We start from the raw sequence: 19,558 nt of genomic DNA on the forward strand, positions 1-19,558 counted from the left end.
TGAGTCTGAAATAATCAAAAGAATAAGAATGGACTGGGGTGCGTTTGGCAGGCATACTCAGTTCATAAACAGCAGGTTGCCAGTATCCCCCAAGAGAAAAGTGTATAACAGTTGTGTCTTACCAGTACTCACGTACGGGGCAGAAACCTGGATGCTTACGAGAAGGGTTCTACTCAAATTGAGGACGACGCAACGCGCTATGGAAAGAAGAATGATGGCTGTAACGTTAAGAGATAAGAAAAGAGCAGATTGGATGAAGGAACAAACGCGAGTTAATGACATCTTAGTTGAAATCAAGAAAAAGAAATCGGCATGGGCAGGTTATGTAATGAGGAGGGAAGATAACCGATGGTCATTAAGGGTTACGGACTGGATTCCACGGGAAGGGAAGCGTAGCAGAGGGCGGCAGAAAGTTAGGTGGGCGGATGAGATTAAGAAGTTTGCAGGGACAACATGGCCACAATTAGTACATGACCAGGGTAGTTGGAGAAGTATGGGAGAGGCCTTTGCCCTGCAGTGGGCGGAACCAGGCTGATGATGATGATGATGATGATACGCTCAGGAGTAATTTGGATGCCTTTTTCATCAAATCGTTTTGAAAACAACGAAAAGAAAGGAGAGCGAGGAAAAGAAAACGGCGGCTATTAGCATACAACGTTTCATACTTAATAAGCAACGTCGGGGAAGCTGCGCAAATAGTGCGGTCGTTGGTATTTCGCAGAGAAATGGCCTTTGATCTGCCACGTTTTCCTACTGATCACTTTTTCAAGCATAATAACTATATCATATGTCAAGCTAATATTGCGGGAAATGACGTATGTGTACTTTGTTTTTGCTTCCTATGTGTGACACTATTGGTCAGGAATGCACTTGCTGCGTTGTGGACCTTATCCCGTATACACAATACAAACATGTCACTCCACGGTTGTTCCATGGCGTTCAGGTTTCGATATGTGACGTATTCTATGTAATAACTGTTTCATATTATTTCGAATATAACTTATACAGTCAACGTTGCATCAAACTGGGCAACCGGGGCCGAATTCACAGCCCTTTTAGTTTGTAAAAGCTCTATTCCATTGGCTGGCCACCTTCGCTAACGAACACATTGAAACTTTAATAGGTGGTGTCAAAATCCACGCCCTAGCGACGGTTCTTTCTAGAAAACAGAAACAGATCTCGAAGGCTGTGCTTTTGCTGACTGTCTGTGCCTGAAGCCTATCGAGAACCGGAAACACGTCAGAGATGCCATGTTTCGGGCACCCACTTATTGGCTGGCGTCTACTCTCGGAAACAGTTTTAGAGCAAAACTCTGATTTGTTGCTAGCAAATTTTTGTCGTTTTTTTTTTCCGGTGTGTTAAAGTGGAACTGCGATCTCAAATACTGTTCAAAAAATGTTGCACAGTGATGCGCGTTTCCTTCTCTGCACTCTAGACTCCTTATCAGAATAAATGTCCTTAACATTCCAGTCTTTTTTGTTTTCGTTCATTCTTAGGTTTTTCTCTCTTCTTTCAGCTCTACGGAACTGAGCAGCTCCTTCCTGAGATAGACTTCAATGAAACCTATGAGCAAGCACATTTAAACAACCGACCAGAAAGGAACCTATGCAGTGTCCTGCGCCCACATTGTGGCATTCCTCTTCGTTACTTTTGCGAGTTTCTCCTTTTTCTTTTCTTTTTTTGTAGGCTGAATGGTTTCTTTGCAAATAAAAAGGAGAAACGACACAGGGGGAGAGAAAAAACCATGTTGGGAAGTTTATACGCCGAGATTGGCCGTACGTACAGGAATACTCCCGAAACATAATATGCCATAAAAGCTCAGGCGAACGCCGCATTTCAGTGTGTGCCACCCACGCATTGTGGTGCTGGGCTCGCAGTTCCAATATCGAAAACGGCCCGGCGTGCACAGAACACACTTCTGGTCGCTATGTCTTTTATTGTGCCGTCCTTTTTCCCGTTTCTTTAGTTTGAGTCCACCTACTTTAACTCCATTAGCTCTCGACGACATTGAATTCCCACTTTCTATTTTCCACCGAACCAATTCTCCCCGAAGATCGAAAGTTGGACGATTCGCGGCTGCGTGTGGCGTACGTGTGCTTTCGATCTTATCGCGCCCTGACGATGTGAGTGCGGGCTATTTTTTGATGCCGCGCGGTAGGCGAGCGTTGCACATTCATACACGGTCGCTCCATCAGCACTACTCGGCAGTTCAGGACGTACTGGTGGTGCACAGGGCAGCGAGCTCACCTTGCACGTCTAGTTCGAGCTGCTTCAGCCGTAAACTTACACGGCGTACGAGTTGGAGTCTGGCACGAAAAAATGTGGTAGCGGGCCCATGCGGTCGTCCAACTCATCCATGCTTGGAACGTGGTTGAAGGGAGGAACTTGCTTTCATACAGAAATAGGAGTACCGGATTTATTTACAATATCTACGTGAAGACAGGAGAACGTTACATTTCATCAGTCTAGCATGACTGAAGACGAAGCACCCCGAGCAGCCGAAAACGGCTGCTTAAAAATCCTCTCTCCTCCCTAGATCCCTAGGTGAGGGAAAAATGCCGTTCAACCTTCGTCCAATCGGAGCGTCCAAAGTCGTCGTAGTCGTAGTTGACCCGCCTTTGAAGAGGGAGGGTTCACACACTCACGTCCGCACTTTTGTTTCACTGAACACACCGATCAGAGAGGGTCCTCGTAGACAGGGGTTGTAACGCTTGACTCAAACTGGCGCCTCTTGATTCCAGAGCTGACTCCGCAATTAGCCGCCGCGTCTGCCAAACGACTGTGACGATTATTAGGGCCCGTGAGAAAGCGACGTAAAACACTCTTTTCCATGAGTTCTCTTGCTCCAATTACACCGTGAAGGCGACTGCGAACCAACTAACAATACTCGGTCCACCAAACGTGGCTAGCCTTGCTGACGCCATTGGGATGTCCGAAGGTGGCGCATTGTTGGCTTTACAAAGCGACTCCTCGCAGCGGGCTGGGATAGGTTCTAAGGTCACTACCCATGCCAGCCGATCGTAACAGCTCCTCCATGGCCCGGAAAATCTGGACTGGCCAGTGCTGACAACCGCTGAGCAGGAAGAGAATGGCTGGCGAGCAAAAATATGGCTTTGCTCTCTGCAACAACTGCGCACTTGGAATGCCTTAAACCATCTCACAACAACCGGCACGCAAGAATCGATCACTGCAACACAATACCACTCAGCGTGCAACTCCCGGAATCAACTGTTAACCCACCAGGCTTCCTATCACAATTTCAATGGAAGCCGCTCTACTCGGAACTTCAAATTTCGACCCCAAAATTTTGTGCCGCCAAAGCGAGCGTTCAAGTTTCCCCTTAGTTTACCCAAACCTGACCGTCGCGCTGCACGAGAGCCAATGTTTACACAGAACTAAACCGAAGGCTCTCAACCGCCAATACCCGAACATAACTTAGGCAGCCTAACTTCACGGAGAGCCACTTCTTACCCTATCGCAGTGGCGTACTTATAGCACGGAGCGGTGCCACTGAAGAGTCTCGTTCACTCCAGAGGTACGTAATCACAATCGCGCTAGCCTTATGGTCCCTATTCCGAACGCGTGTTTGCGTCGGACTCAAGCGTTTTGTGACGCTGATTCTCGTGTCTTCCTCTAGTCCATACCGGACACGCACTTTAAGAGAACAACTAAACTTGCGTAACTTAGCAACTCAGGAGAACCTTTAAAGAAATGCGTCTTCTAATAACTAGTTCTGCGCACGCTTACTAGAAAAGTCAGAACGCGGCCGCCCTCAACACACACGAGCGACCCAGTCACAAACATTCTGCTTCCTTCCGTCCGCACTGGACACGCGCTAATGGAACTACGAACGCTTCTCAGAGCGAATTGTGCACTAACTGAAAACCTACGCGCTTAACCTTAGAAAATTCTAAAACTCTTCTAAACATGAAGAAGGTTAACTAATACACACGCACGCGTTACCATAGGCCTCTCACCGATAACCTTGACCTTCAGGTTACTCACAAGAAAAATAAGAAAGCCTATCTACTCTTCAATTAACACCTCGCGAAACTAAATGTTCATACAAAACGCACCTTTCAAATCTCGGAGCTCCTCATATCAAAACATAAACAAAGCTCATACCTTACATATTGAAAGAAACTCTAGTCTCCAATGGCGAAAATATTCAAATGCTCAAAAATAAACAATACAATACGTTTCATTTCTACGGAAGCTGTCTTGGTCTCCCCTTCCAAACGTTTACGACGGATTCATACTTTTGAGCCGCACTCGATGTGGTCGCGGTTCGAAAGCTATTCTGGCTACCCAGGAACAACAAAAGGACTGACACACTGTCAGCTCCTCCAAGACGTTACAGTTTCCTGCCAATTTGCGTCCTGGCGCCACGCTTTCATCACGAACTCGACTGACCGCGTCGAGACTCCCTACCACCTCGTCTCGTCTTGCCACCTTGCGCTCCTTCGCACTACATGCTGCACTCCGAAAAGAACGACGGAACGACGAGGAACCTAACTGCCCCGTGCCCTTTGTCCGCGTTCGCGCAGAACATGCTTCTTGGTCTCTTTTTGACCGGTGGCTCGAACGTGCTTGATGCGCACACGTCGTCAACGACGACCGCACGTTTCTTTTCTTCGTGCCCTGTCCTTTTGCGTCTGTCGCCGTCTTTGGCTGCGCTACATTATTCACCGCATTACGATCTTTTTACCACGCTACTTTCTACAGCGCTTTTTCCTCGAACTGCCTTTCATGCCGCATTCTCGCGCCTCAAGCTGGCCGGTACACATCTCGTCGGCCCGGATCGCTCTCCTACCCGCAGAGTCTGAGTGATTTTCATTTAAATCAACTCCCTCTTAGCATGGACTGGCGGACAGCTCAACTGACTCTGGAACAATGCAGTTCGCACTCATGCGAACTGCCCTCTACTGCATTGCCCAGCTTACGCTGTGCATCGGCACACAGCTCGTCGGTCTCGATCGCTGTCTTACCCACACAGTCCGAAATATTCATAACTAAATCATCCCTCTCTTGGCTACCTAAACTGGCGGACAGCTGCACCGATCCCTAAACAATGCAATTGTCTTCCCTTGAGCTACGAAGCTCGCAATCCTGCGAACTGCCCTCAACTGCATCGTCCAGCTGGCACTTCACTTCGGCACGCAGATCTGACTCGACATGGCTATTCGCGTCTGTCGGATCAACAGTACTCTGTACTTCGTTAAACCACCTCATTAACATTACATGCGACGCACATGCGCGGTGACTGTGCCAATTCATTCACAGCTGGCCTAGTTGTCTCTACAGTGCTCTGTTGGCAAATCACCTCGTTGCTCTCACTACTGCCTTTAACGGCCTCTGTTGCCACTAAGGCATCGTTAGCTGCTAGCGCTTTGAGTTCACCTATGAACGTGCGGCTAATCTCGCAGGTACTACTGCTCTCGGCTTTCGACCAAAAGCTGGTATTGACTTCCGCTCACTTTCGCTGCATCCGGCCTACAGATTTCTTAAGCCGCTGTTGTTTTCGTTCGATGTCCTGTTCCAAACCTTGAATCTCTTTGCTCGATGCAGCAACATACTGCCTCATTACTTCTGTTTGGCCTTTCTCCTGCCAATTATTTTCAGTTCCTGCCTAGCTTCTTCCTGTTCTTGCCTAATTTCTTCCTGTTCCTGTGTTTTGCTTAGAATTCGCTTACCTAGTTGTCCGATGAGTCTCAAATCATTGCCACTTTGGAGAATGGCCTTACGAATTTCTGCTTCCGTCAAGTCCTCCTATACGTCTACCTCTAGCTCTTCACACAACCACAACAGGTCAGCTCTCACCAAACACAATAGGACCATGGCCGCTACTTTAAGCTTTGGCTCTGCGCTGTCACACAAGACTTGCTGCGATACCCACGCAGATCAGAATACAAGTAAAAGATCCCCAGCGATTCAAATCTACAAACCCAGAGAAATTGAAGCCTGGTAAACCTTACAGCCAAAACCAAACGCTTACCCACTTAAGCAGCACCATATCACCAGTCCTTCTCCACCGTATCCAGTCATTTGTAAGAGGTGGTCAATCCCAAGTCGCCTCCAACTTGATCGCGACACCGGTCGGTCACCACGTCCCAAAGTCCTTAAGATCTCATTGCTGCCGACGAGTTGTAGGACAATACCACCGCTGCCACCAGTTGTACAAGTTCGAGGCGGGCATGAACTATGTGGTAGCGGACCCATGCCGTCGTTCAACTCATCCACGCTTGGGACGTGGTTGAAGGGAGGAATTTGCTCTCATCGAGAACTACGAGTACGGGATTTATTTGTAATATGTACATGAAGACAGGAGAACGTGACATGTCATCAGTGCAGCATGACTGAAAACGAAGCACACCAAGCAGCCGAAAACGGCTGCTTAAAAACCTTCTATCCTCCCTAGATCCCTAGGTGAGGGAAAACTTCCGTTCAACCTTCGTCCAATCGGAGCGTGTCCTTGTAGACAGGGGTTGAGACACTTGACTCAAACTGGCACCTCTTGATTACAGAGCTGACTCCGCAGTTAACCGCCGCATCTATCAAACGACTAAATTAATTAAATTATGGGGTTTTACGTGCCAAAACCACTTTCTGATTATGAGGCACGCCGTAGTGGAGGACTCCGGAAATTTGGACCACCTGAGGTTCTTTAACGTGCACCTAAATCTAAGTACACGGGTGTTTTCGCATTTCGCCCCCCATCGAAATGCGGCCGCCGTGGCCGGAATTCGATCCCGCGACCTCGTGCTCAGCAGCCCAACACCATAGCCATTGAGCAACCACGACGGGTTGTCAAACGACTGTGACGATTACTGCGGCCCATGAGAAAGCGACGTAAAACGCCCTTTTCCAGGAGTTCTCTTGCTCCGATTACACCGTGAAGGCGACAGCGAACCGGCATTTGCACTCTGCGGCAGCAGCGGCGCGGCGCTAGTCCTGTGGCTACATTCCTAACCGGGGAATTCTTCCTGTAAACGCAGGTCCCTACGTCTGCGCTTCGGTGCCAGGCATACAGTTTTTTGGCCTTCTGCAAGTTGTATCGCATCACTGCCACGTGCCTTGACTGCCTTCGCGGTGACTTCGGCTGGACGGCACTATCTACTGATGCGCCGTACATACCTGCTGTGAAGTGCATCGCCTGTCTGCGGAGCAGCTGCCACCCGCGAACCAGTAAATGAAGCCACGTCAACTGAAGACCGACTGTATTTGCACTCTGCGGCAGCAGCGGCGTGGCGCTAGTCCTGTGGCTGCATTCCAAACCGGGGAATTCTTCCTGTAAGCGCAGATCAGTATACACCACAACTTGAGCCTCCTCCGCCGCTACTTGATATTGCCGCCTGCTGCTGCTGCTGCCGCGAGTGTCCTTGGTGCATGTGTACAAAGTGTCTGCAATGGCCGATACTGCTCAGTGTGCTTCATGTAGCCTATCATTTTATTTCCATTTTATGCGTGAGTTGTGGTTGCAGGTATCACTTAGGAAGTTGTTCGGGGGAGGACGAAATAACCATGACTCGAAAAGGAAAAAAAATATGGAACTGTGAAACCTGCAAAGCTAAAGCAACGATTGATCCTGACAGCTCAGCAGATGCACGCACTATCACTGATGTATTCAATGAGCTAGCTGCCATAAATCAAAAGCTGCTTGAAGTAAACTTAATAAAGAAAAATGTAGAGTTGTTACTGAATCTGAAGGCCACTGTGGACGGCATCGAGCCCTTGGCGACACTTGTTTCCGAGAAGTCTGATACGCTAGTGGATAAGATGACAGCTCAGGAAAACAAAATGGGCACGTTATAGAAAAGAGTTGCCGCCATTGAAGCGTCAGGGGACTGTGAAGAAACAAGGAAACTCAGAAATGACCTTAATCAACTTGAGCAGCATGGACTACGAGACAATATGAAAATACACGGCATAAGGGTCACCGAGAAAGAGGACTTGCTCAGCAAGGTTAACATCCTTGCTAGTGAACTCGGTCTGCAGCCTGTCATTACAAGGGAACTCGATGCTGTTCATAGACTCCCAGTGAAACAAGGAAAGACACAGCCGATACTAGTGAGGTTTCAGTCTCGAACTACTAGGGAAGAATGGCTCAAAAAGAGGGCTGTCTTGAGGGAGAATAAATCAGCTGTGGGTTTGCGTGAGAACCTTAGAGCTACGAACAAGAGACTATTTTGGCTTATGAAAGCAAAGGCAACTGAGAAGAATTACATGTTTACATGGATAAAGGAAGGAAAGCTGTTCGTCAGGAAACGTCATGGTGATCGCGCAATTAGAATTCCATCAGAGGATGACTTGTCCAAGATAGAATAGAAGCTGACAATGTCAGTGACACTGATTTAATATGGCTGAACTACTTAGCCAAAGAGAACCAATACTATAGTCAAACAACGTTCCGAGTAGATGTGGGCAGCTATGTTCATAACAAGCAATGCTTCTCAGTTTTTCACATGAATGCTAGAAGGCTTAGAAACAAATTTTACGAAGTTAACATGCTTCTTGATTCTCTGCACTACAGTTTCAATGTCTTGGCCTTTACAGAAACCTGGTTCAGTTCTAATGATTTTATTCCCGAACTTGAAGGTTACAGCTGTGTGTCTATTTCGCGATGTAAACGAAGAGGTGGTGGCGTTGCATTCTATTTTCGCAATGACGTATTGTACAACGAGTTAAAAGAGTACAGTATGGTTAACGATAATTGCGAATCACTTGTGGTTGAGTGTGACGGCCTGCTTCTTGCTGTCCTGTACTGTCCACCTGCAGGTAGTGTGAATATTTTTTTGCAAACTGTTGAAAACATTCTGTAGTACAGTTTGTTGTTGAAAGTGCCAGTGTTACTCATTGGTGACTATAATATTGACCTCCTTCTTGAGAACTTTCATAAATATGATCTACTAGATGTTATTCACTCCTATGGCTGTCGCAATTTAATCGAGGCGCCAACAAGAATTAACGTCGAAACAAGTACACTGTTAGACTTGTGTATAACGAACCATATAAGTGATGAAATGGTCTCGGGCATATTATCCAGCGGCATCAGTGACCACTTGCCAATCTATTGCATTATACCGCGCTCTGACCATCGTAGTGTTTCAGAGAATGGGAAAGAAGCTAGAGCAAGTAGAAAAATAAGTGACAATAACATCACGAAGTTCCAGGAGCTTGTAACTAACACCGATCGGAGTGTAATAGAGAGAGAACAAAATGTTGACGAGGCTTACAGTAAGTTTTTAGCACTCTTTAAAGAAATTTACGACACTTGTTTCCCACTAGAAACGCGCAAAACGCACCGAAAAATGAGAAAGCCTTGGGTCTCCTACGAACTATATAAAGAAATTGAACGCCGTAAAAAGTTATTTGAAACATTCATTAAATCGAAAGATCCACAAGTCCTGCAAGCCCACAAGCAGCTTCGAAATAAAACAAACTCTAAAATGAAGAAGGCTAAACGCGAGTACTATCAGAATAAGTTTACTGCGGCTGCAAATAATCCTTCACTGCTTTAGAGAACATTTTCGAGAATTAATGACGGGCAACAAAGCGAACTGTCCTCAGTAAATAGTTATCGTCGGGATAACATTATCAGGGGAATGCCTAGCCAACAAATTTAATTCGCATTTCCAGGTGTCTGCTGCGCAGTGCAGCGGTGCTCTTGTAGGCCGATGTGAAGCTTACAATACATGTTCTGATATGCCCATTATATTCCTGTACCCAACCTGCCTAGCCGAGATAACAGACGTCATATCTACACTAAAGAATAACTGTGCATGCGGAGTGGACGAAATAAGTACAAAGCCTATAAAGAGTGTAGCGCAAGTAATTTGTCACCCGTTTTTGCATATCTGCAGCCTCGTCTTATCGACTGGTGAGTTTCCCGTGCTCATGAAAATTGCGAGAGTAGTGGCACTGCATAAGGGGGGTGCGTTAGATAACCTCAATAATTTCAGACCTATCTCAGTCCTTCCTATCTTTTCTAAAATTCCTGAACGCATTTGAAATAAAATAGTTATTGGGCACTTGACAAAAAACAGAGCAATAGTACCAGCACAATTCGGGTTTCAGAAACAAAAGTCTACCGAGCAAGCGCTTTTGCATGCAAAAGACCACTTGATTAAGAACTTTGAAAAACAGGCTTATACTCTTGGAGTGTTTTCCGAAAAGCTTTTGACTCTATTAATCACGATATTTTGCTCCGAAAATTACCTTGGTATGGCATAAGAGGTGTAGCTTATGCTTTAATTAAGAACTATCTCAGCTGCAGTAAGCAGTCTGTTTGCGTAAAAGATTCTAAGTCCCAACTTCCTGATTTAAACTGCGGTGTTCCTCAGGGCTCAATCCTAGGCCCAACTTTGTTTATTCTCTATATTAATGATATTGTTAACATCCGAAACACACCGTGCATAACTTTGTATGCAGATGACTTTTCTTTTCTGATCATAACATTCAAGAAGCATTTAACGCTGCCAATAGATGGATGGGGGACCTCAAATGTTGGCTAAATTCAAATAGAATGCAACTGAAGTGCGAAACAACAAAGTATGTCATATTTAGACCTAAAGGAAAGCAGCTGATGGGTCACTAAGAGTTAAAGTTTGGGGGGCGCATTATAGAAAATACGAAGAGCGTAAAATTTTTAGGTGTATGGTTTAACGAAAACCTGTATTGGTCCATTCATGTAGAGACCGTCAGAGCCGACATTCGTAGAGCGAAGGGAATGATTAACATGTTAAAGCATCTTAGTCCAATAAATTTAAAGAAACAGCTATATTACACACTAATACACTCTCGTCTACACTATTCCCTTCTGGTCTGGGGAACTACTACCAAAACTAACCTTATGTCACTATATAGGCTGCAATAAAGAGCCGTAAGGGCAATTTGTAACCTACCTGTTCTTGCGCATACTAAAACGTTTTTTTTTTTATAAGCTTGGCATACGCCATATAGACCACCTGTTTTTGCACATACTAAACCGTTTTTTGATAAGCTTGGCATACTCCATATAGACCACATGTTTTTGCATAAACTATCGCTCGAGGCGTTCCGTCTCCGTCAAGCTGATCACATACAGTTTAATCAGACCATCGCCACCAAAGAAACTCCGTATAATTTCAGACATGACCCAATCTCTAGACCGCTTACTCGCACTAACTACGGGAAACAGGCATTACACTTTCAAATATCGACCTTACTAAACAATATTCCCACAATCCTGGAACAATTACAAACCTCGAAATCAAGCTTGAGGTTCAAGAAATCTGTTAGGACGTATTTTCTTCGCTGCTTTATTGTATAACTTCCTTATGTACCTCAACGGTATTGTTTTGTTTTCCTTTTTTAACATATTCTGATTAAGATTCAAATTCTTTATTGTTTTCACATGTTATCATATTTTGAAAATTGTAACACTTGTTGTGCTGTTGTTTGCTACAGAGTGTCAACATGTTTTGGGTGCTGCAGCCTTTGTCAGGCAAGAATACTGCATTTTGCTGCATCACCTGAGACAGCTGTATGTCTCAAACAACAAATAAATGAAATGAAAAAAACTACCAATACTCGGTCCGCCAAACGTGGCTAGCCTTGCTGGCGCCGTTGGGCTGTCCGAAGGTGGCGCAGTGATGGCTTGACAAAGCGACTCGTCGCAGGGCGCTGGGAGAGGTTCGAAAGTCACTACCCCTGCCGGCCGATCGTAACAACGGGCAGCACAACGCTCTCCTTCCAGAGATATCGGACACGTGCCGCGCTCGGGTTTGAATCGAAACCTAGACCGGGATAACGTGACGTTTCCATTCCAACGTCCTTGCTTTTCGTGCTTTTTCAGTGGTCACAGTGGCACTGCGCTGACGTTATCAACGCGCTATGGGCCGGCCCCGCAAACGGTGGATGATAAGAAAGTCGCAGTTTCACCCGAAAGCCGAAGCATCGATTGCGATAGCAAATTAGTTGACGGCTATACGAAGTAAGGATAGTAGATTAGCCGTATAAATTTGTAAACATAGCCACACTAACTAAATTAACGAGCATGTTGTCACTCGCGCACAGGCAAACATGGACACATCTCACTCTATGACCGCGGAAACTCGCTGTCAAAACGCTGAAGTGAGGAAGCGCGGCAGCCACTGCGAGCGAATTGACCTTCGTGCTGCTGCTCGCTTTAACGCGAACTAAGCCGCCAAAGCACAGCGCAGTGCGGGCTCTGTACCCGTCGCAGATGGCTTTCATGATACAGCGGCCCGAGCGAACGCGCACGCCCCACGGTGGATTTAGAGTGGTGGCGAAGGCTGAGCCCAAAAGCGGTACAGCGCGACTGCAGCATAGCCACAGGCTGGGGACAAAAGACTCATATAAAGAAATATAAAACTACAAATTGGAATACTATGCATGAACAGATAAGCAATAAATATTTTAGAATCTTGTTCTGTGAAAACGTAAACAATTATATCGAAACAATATGCCAAATTAATTTTTTCAACACTCTTGTTGCGCCCTTTGTTTAGGAGTGTGTGGTGCATTGGTAGCGCGACCTTGCAGACCTTCACTCTAAGAAGAAAGCGAGGATATTGGGTATCGAGGTTACTCCTTTAGGGGAGGAACTGATCTGCCACAACCATTGCTTCACTTATGGAGTAAGTGCGAGGGGATGAACTGTTACTCCTCCGAAGACTAACAGTTGCTGTTTCCGATGCTCCTCAAGGGAGTAACGGTCATTATTTCCGATGCTCCGTAGAGGTGGAATTAATGAAATTAGGCCTTTATACCCTGATAAAAAGGATTACCGAGCGCAAAAAAGAAGTCCCCGAATGTAGGGTTCGAACTCAATCCTCGCGCTCACAAGTCAGGTACTCTAACCACTGCACCACGGCAGATTATTATTTTCTTTTTATTACCGGCTTGGCAAAAGAAAATACAATGTAAGTATTACATGGCCATAAAAAACTAGTCAGTGCCGGATCAGTGTGGTGTGGTCTGCCGTGGTGCAGTGCCTACATCGTTCTGCACCACGGCAGATCGGTTGACGGGACAGGAAATTGAGACGGGTTAAGCCCGGAACGCAGGTGCGGCAATATAAAGCCGACTGAGCATTTTGTGTACGCTGTCCGGGGAGAGTGTAACGTTGCGTGTACTTGCAACCATAAGCGAGTGCGAAAAAAAATCTGCCCGAGTATTATTTTGCCCGGGTTTGCCAGTCCGAACACGCGCATCCGCGAAGCTGCTGCGTGGCACGCCACGGCCGTTCTCCACACTGTAAAGGCTGCGTCGCCCCGTAGGGCGTGCGGCGTCAATAAACGCAGCTGGTTACATGTAATTGCTTGCTGACAAAAGTAATTGAATTACAGTGACCATTACCGGGAAAGAAAAAGTAAGCGATTAATTACAAAATTACCAAACAATGCAATCGATTACAAGGAATTAATTACATGCAACTCGTTACGTACAAATCTGGCTGGTATACAGTAGTACACATCAAGAGCCTACACGTTTTCATCTCGCAATGCGAGCACAGGGGTACTTGTGCTCACTCCTTTTCCTTCTCCGCTTTCGCTCGCGGATCACGCTGCTACAACGTTTCAACGAACGGTGCTCAAAAGCAAACAGCGATGACAGATCCGCGTCCAACGAAACGCCTCTGTCCGTAACAGTGAAAGCGAGCACCCCACGTTCGCTCCAAGGGAGGCCAGAAAAACAGCAGTCAAGACACCCAATATTTCTAACGCAGTCACTTCGTGCGCACACGTACCCTGAGCGTAGTTCCATTTGCTAGTTTTCTACGATCTACGACACCAGTACTCGAGCGAACCTGTAGCTCTTCAAATATTTATTGGGTGTAGCAAGTTCGGCCGGGTTCACCACTTGGTATTACTGCATCAAGCGTGGGCACGGCGAAATGCATTTTGCGGTGCGTTGCCGAGCAGTGCACGGCGATATACTCGGGACGAGTAGAAAGCAGTCGCGAAAACAGCACCGTGAATAAAGCGCTGATCTTCAAACAGGAGACGCTTACTCAAAAAGACTGGCAAACATCGACGCGCTCGAAGCTTACAGAGCCGCGGCGCGAAGAAGACTTGCACAAGCGCTTCTCTCATATTGGGACTTCTCCAACTAGTTCTGTTCATTTTAATTCACAACATGTTTCTTTCCCCTTTTTTCCCCTGCTTTTCTAGAATCTTTCAGCTCCCCCGCAGCAAAACACGCCGGTAAACCTCAAGAGCCGGTGGAGCGGGCTCAATTTTCGATATTGTGCCACCCCACCTTTCGGCTGCCGTTCTATGCTTTTTGACCTTTTTGTTTATTTTCTTCCCTTTCTTTTTTTCTGAGAGTGTGTTTCAGTACCGGTCTTTTTTTCATTTCTTTCGTTTCAGTCGATGGCGTGTTCACAGGGTTTCCGGCGAAGACCAAACCCGGTGCACGTTCTTCGAAAAGGATCTCCTGGGCTCTCACGCACTCGTCGTCTCGCCAACGTTAGCTCTCCAATTGTCGACTGCTCTTTCCAACGCGAGCTGCTGGGCGCAGCCGCAAGCCCGGGTTGCCTGCTATTATTGGTCAAGATGGTCGTGACTCCATCTTCGGTACAGCCCTGCCAAGCCACTTTGATAGACTGAAGGCTCAAAGGCTGACGTCAGTTCGGTTACTTTCCTCTGCGGCAGTCCTCCTCCGCTTTCGAGAGCGAGCGAAGGGATGAACAATATGGCGCTACCTCAATCGGTTGACCCCGCCGCTGTGACGTTAAAAGCAGCGAAAAAAAAAACAACATCAACCTTATATACAGAAATAAACTGTAAGATAGAGTCCTTCCAAAGCACTGACGTTTCTTCTTCTTATTATTATTATTATTATTTCTCAATTCGAGAACCCTCACAGCTTCCCATAAAACGGGAGGGTACCTGGCGCATGTAAGCGCCATTAGAACTATCACTCTTCCCGCCGCGATCGCTCTTCCCTCCCAGCCACTCGAGATGCAACCTGCATGCGGTCACCTTTCAAAGATAACGCTGATACAAGCGTAAACAGAGCCCCCCCCCCCCTTCTTTTTTTTATTCGGTGTACCAATCAATCGCTCCGGAACGCCCGGGAGCGCCGTTTAGAACATGTCAATAATTACGCCGGGCTTGGATCTAAATGCGTGATGCGTCGGTGCATCATGAAAATACAAGGAACGCACACAGGGTATAGCATTTTCACGGTTCTCTCATTTACCAAGGCTCCCGCTTTCAGTATTAATACACACTGGGACCGATCGTCTTTTCTATGTGAATAAACTCAAACATAAATTTAATATTATTATTACTATTACTTATTTATTTATTTGTTTATTTATTAACGACGACAGCAGTTATATGGGTTCTTCCCTCGCTCATAATAGACAACTTTAGAATAGCGTTTGCAACCAAACGCAAATGCATTACGTACGTACAGAAATAACGTCGTCCTCACTGCGCATGCTCCGAACGTAATTTGGTTTTTGTGGTTTACGTGCGCTATGGTAACGTACGTTATTTGGCGAGTTCAACGTTCTTAATATTTACGGACGCCAAGAAATTGGCTGTTTTCCGACCTGGCGGCACCCATGGCTCCAGCTTCAGCGTAAACTCTCATGATGGTTACGCTCTCACTCGCGTTCATCCTTAGTAACTACATTGAAATTAGCTTTCGTTTTCTCTACGCCCAAATAAAACGTTAGTTATGAGCGCACAGCGGGTCCAGCTTCTGAGATCGTTCTGCGATTCCGGCGCCCATATACGCCTCACGAGACGCGTCCGCATCGCAACAGGATGGTTGCTAATGGATTATCTCGGCTTGGCTACGTTCGGCACGAGGCACCAGACAGCGCCTTGTTTTCTAACGTCCTCCTTGCGCTTGAATTCCCTTACGTTAATTAAATAGACAGTGTTAGTTGGGCGTCCGCAGCTGCTCTGCGTACGCAGGAAATCCGCGGAGGCGACAGTGCGCATGCGCGAAACGCAGGAATACACACGGTCGCTTGCGTGCGCCCACAACTTTTCAAAAGCTACGTTGTGTCCGCTGCGGGCTTTGTGGGGCGTTCTCGCATGTTCTCGCTTGTCCACGAGAGCGCATTTTTCGATATGGCTTTTGCCATGGCTTTTGCCGACGATATGACCCCGAAACATAGTTCCAGCGCACATTTGGACACGGACGAGGAGAGAAAGACAACACGAACGCCGGGTGTTGTCTTTCTCTCCTCGTCCGTGTCCAAATGTGCGCTGGAACTATGTTTCATAATGCTAATCATAATGCTAATGCCAACTAGCCCAGCTGTCCATACTTAGCGATATGACCCCGGCTTGTGGTTCGACTTCGTGGCGGCTGATACTGGCTACACAGTTTCAGAAGGTGGCATGTGGTGGCGCTGAGTAGCACACTGCGCGTGCAAGTCGCAATCCTCTTTTGAACTCTTGCGTCCGGCCAACTATTGCCGTTTCGTGCGCGCGCGTTTCGCTACGTACGCACGACTTCGCGCATTGCGTACGCGGGTGCTTGCGGACGCCTAACTAAAACTGCTTAATATATTGAAGGGACGCACGCAAAACCTGCCGCAAAGGTGCTTGCATTTAACGTACGTAAGGCGACAAACGCTATTTTAAACTGTCTCTTGATGTACGGCTTTCAACGAAACCGATACCCGCCGCCGGGTTTGAAGTCATCCGGCTCCCTTACTGCGGATATGATGCTGCTCCGCTGCGTAACAATCGAACACGCTAACTACTAGACCACGTCATACAGGTAATTGACTTGTATTTTACTGCTGTGATTTCGTGTCACACGGGAATGTGAAACTGCAGATGCAATGTAAGCTGGCGTTGGACGCAATATGGAGCAAAGAATGTGTATTAATATGTTTACAACGACATATTGTTCGATGACAGATATAACGAATTATCGGCAATAGCGAAGTAAACATATGCTTTGGTTGATCAAGCACATATAAAATAAAAAAAGATAACCGATTGTATTTTTTTTTATCGGGCCACGCATCAAAATTATTACCACACAAAAACGAACAATGAGAGCACGAAAATGACCAGCAGTGACGGCGATGACGATAATTGGCACCCCCCTTGAAACCTACGGGGCGAGTACAAATAGTCTCCTAACCTGCCTGATTAATTTTAATTAGGTTTTACTACATCTATGGCTATCAATCTAGCCGTCCGCCTATCTGATCTCCATCTTACTTTCGTATTTAAAACTTCGATCACTATACCATACCATTACCTACATTTGCAATGACTCCTGCTCTATCGATCAGTCCCTTCTCTGCTTTTCTTCCACCACCACTCTAATAATCTCTTAGCTATCTCGCCTGCTGACCAGTTAATCCTTCCATCTTCTTCGAATGCCAACGCCTATGGAAGCTGGACACTCCCTACGGGTCTCGTTAGGTCTTGGCATTCCATTACGATGTGCCGAGTAATTTCCAGACTTTTCTAGCAGCATCTCTCGCGGCGCGCAAAAGGAAGAGGGCGAACCACAAGCAGCAGCTCTCCAAAGTTGTGCTAGTTATCAGTGTCAGTGATTCGCAACACTAGGCGAAGCTGCACGCAACAGTTTTTGTTCTGTACTCACAGCATATTAGAATAAGATTATTTTTCCCGCGGCAGGTCACCACATCAGCGGAATGCATTGGATTCGGCGCGGAATGTGAGCAGTTTGTTTGAATTTTCCTTGTGGCTTCTATAGCTGTAACGGCCGCGTAAATGCCCTTGCAATATAAACCAACGTATACACCTTTAATGAGCACAATATGGTGTCACAATGACGCTTAGGCCTTTCCAGTACTCACCCGCTCAAAATTGCCGCTCTCCGTACGTTCAGCCGGAGAAGTGCGATCGGCACAGCTGGCGTCAGATCAACAGTCGGCTCCGACAGGCTACCATGGTTGACACCTGCGAACATGAAATAAGCAAATATTGCAGTCAGCGCCCGTTGATGGGTAATAGAAAATACAGATCCGGACCGCGACGTATTTCATCGAGTTAGGCAAGCGAGGAGGATACAGAATTTTTCCCATTTCACGCAGTTCAGATGGCTATTATCGGTGGTATATCGGACCACGACATACCTAAATGTAAGCTCTCTCTCTAGAAGGCAGCATAACGAAACTCAACCTGGAGCGTGCTGTCCTTGATTTTCGCAAAGGACATCATAACACTATTCTTACTCACCTAGCGCAGGAATTTGTTTTTTCTCTCCAAGCAGCTTCGGAAACGTGTTGTGACGTCAACAATTTGTGGCATCAATTTAAGGCAATCGTGCTACATAGCACAAGAAACTTCATCCCATTGGACCGTTGCAAACCACGAAAGAAAAACCCATGGATACCGCGCGAGGTCATTCAAGCAAAGCGTAAAGTAAAAGACTTAGACATACTATTAAAATAAAAAAGGGCCGAATCTATCTCTAAAACATAAACTAAACTCCGCTCTCACTGACTTCAGAGGAAACGTAAAGCATGCAAGGCATCACTACTTTAGCACAAGATTCGCTGACTTCATCACCAACAATCCACACAGGTTTTGGAGATACTTTCACCCGTATTGAAATGCGTCACCTGAACGGTCTTAGAAGAAAATGACTAGAGTGAACACATACAATAACCTTTTTTTTTTCAGTTTTCACTACAGATAATGGCTTCCCTCCCTACCCTGTCCTCCTAAATTCATCGATTCCTTAAACATAACTATAACGCCGGCGTTCGTAATCTATTGCTTAATCTCGATATCAAAAAGCTAATGGGCCAGATAATATCCCGAATGATTCTTTAAAAGCGTATGCAGAATGGTGTAGCCATACGTTACCATAATATACCGCATCACTCGCGTCTGCACAACTACCAGATGGCTAGAAAAAAAAAAAGCGAAGATGACTCTTATACATAAATCCTGTGACATTACGAACCATCTAATTACAAGCCAATCTCAGTTACCAGTGCACCTAGCCACGTTATCTCCAAACACATCTATATATTTCTTGAGCATAAACATATATTAACACCTCAAAAACACGGCTTTAGAAGCGGCATATCAACGGTCACACAACTAAGCGAAGTGGTGCATGACCTTGCACTGAACCTAAACAATCGAAGCCAGGCAGACATGATCCTTCTCGACTTCAGTAAGGCATTTGAATATGTAAGCCATGTTAAATTAGTTGCAAAGCTTGAGGCTACTATCGGAGATGGTCAGATACCTGCATGGGTCAAACTTCTTATCGCATCCAACACAGTATGCTATAGTTGATAGCACTTCTTACAGGATTGTAGCTGTCCCCTCCGGAGTTCCTCAAGGGTCAGTGTTGGGTCCATTGCTATTTTCAATCTTAATTAACGGCATTAATGCAAGCATTGAATGTGACATTAAGTTCTTCGCGGATTTCTGTATTATTTATAAAGAAATTGTGAGTTACGCAGACCACATTTTATTAAACAGCGTACTTGACTTGGTGTACAATTGGTGCGAAGAATGTCAAATGTCCAATAACACTACTAAATATGCATGCAAGACCTCCACAACAAAAAAGAAGCCCTCGG

At 46.2% G+C, this 19,558-nt stretch overlaps 1 protein-coding gene across 1 annotated transcript in view; it reads right to left on the minus strand.

Moving 5' to 3' along the window:
• The window catches only part of LOC135920057 (phosphatidylcholine:ceramide cholinephosphotransferase 2-like), a 374,214-nt gene that overhangs the window by 191,829 nt on the left and 162,827 nt on the right, over window positions 1–19,558 (minus strand). The window contains exon 2 of the mRNA XM_065454106.1: window positions 17,813–17,915. The gene's annotated coding sequence lies outside the window, so the exon portion shown is untranslated. The remainder of the gene's footprint in view (window positions 1–17,812; window positions 17,916–19,558) is intronic.

The sequence above is a fragment of the Dermacentor albipictus genome, unplaced genomic scaffold (genome assembly GCF_038994185.2).
Source record: "Dermacentor albipictus isolate Rhodes 1998 colony unplaced genomic scaffold, USDA_Dalb.pri_finalv2 scaffold_20, whole genome shotgun sequence".
Taxonomy (NCBI): domain Eukaryota; kingdom Metazoa; phylum Arthropoda; class Arachnida; order Ixodida; family Ixodidae; genus Dermacentor; species Dermacentor albipictus.